Source organism: Acyrthosiphon pisum, chromosome A1, assembly GCF_005508785.2.
Source record: "Acyrthosiphon pisum isolate AL4f chromosome A1, pea_aphid_22Mar2018_4r6ur, whole genome shotgun sequence".
NCBI classification, from domain to species: domain Eukaryota; kingdom Metazoa; phylum Arthropoda; class Insecta; order Hemiptera; family Aphididae; genus Acyrthosiphon; species Acyrthosiphon pisum.
Window position 1 is genome coordinate 158,637,080 of NC_042494.1, and position 1,099 is coordinate 158,638,178.

The window sequence follows — 1,099 nt, forward strand, 5'->3', positions numbered from 1 at the left end:
TATTATTTTTGGGTACTTGAAACTTCTAAAGTATACTATTATATATCTATGATAGTGTCACGGTTTGTTGTTGATGTATAACGCGTTATAAGTACCTACCTAATGGATATTGTGATATTCCTGTGTATATTATAGGTCAATTTTTTTTAATACCATAGATATAAGTATATAATATGTCTTATACCTAGACCGACATACCGTCTCCGCTCAGAATCGTTTTTCTTATACAATGATATTAAATCATTGAATTCAAATTTAATACCATCCATTATACAGTGGCCCACTTGTAACGTACTGTACAGTAGAGCGACATCCACTTGCCCACCTTTTTTAAATTTATATTTACAATGTATGTCAATTAATTATTATCGGATTCGACGGGTTATCAATAAAATACCTAATGTCCAAATCTAATCTAATAACTAATAAGTAATAATGAAACTAATCAATAAAATTCGATGAAAATTTTACGGAAACTTTTAAAAATAAAAATAAAACTATGACATAAGCCAAGGGGGGGGTCCGGACCCGGGGTCCACCCCCCTGGGTTCGCCACTGTTACGTTCTTCAGGAATTCCGTTTGCCAAAAAAAATTGCTCCATCCGCTCCTGGTACACATTCCAGTCGCCATCGATTCTGAACTCAGCCAACGTCCCCATAGTACCATACGTTTGGACTTTCTGTACAGTTGGACCCTCGTTCCCGCCTTGGGCGTTCCTACTGTTCTGACTGTTCGTCATCGTTGAATAGTTACTTTATCCTTTTTGATCGCGTTCACAATTATTGTTTTTGCCTCGTCGCCATTTGTAATATCTTAAGAGGTGTCATAACTACATGTTACTTTAATAAACAACTTCACTTTATTTAATATTTCATATAACACAAGATTTTAGAGCGCACATGGTTAGTCGCTTGCTCGTACATAAAACAATACAACATTATATTCTATTAGGTTATGTTATCATACAAATTATCATATCATGCTATCACAATATAGTTGTTGTTTTAACTAGTCATATATAGGTATCTAATACGTATAATCTGTATAATAGGTACTAGGTACTATTTTGAGTATGAGCTTTATAACGTTATTGTTATG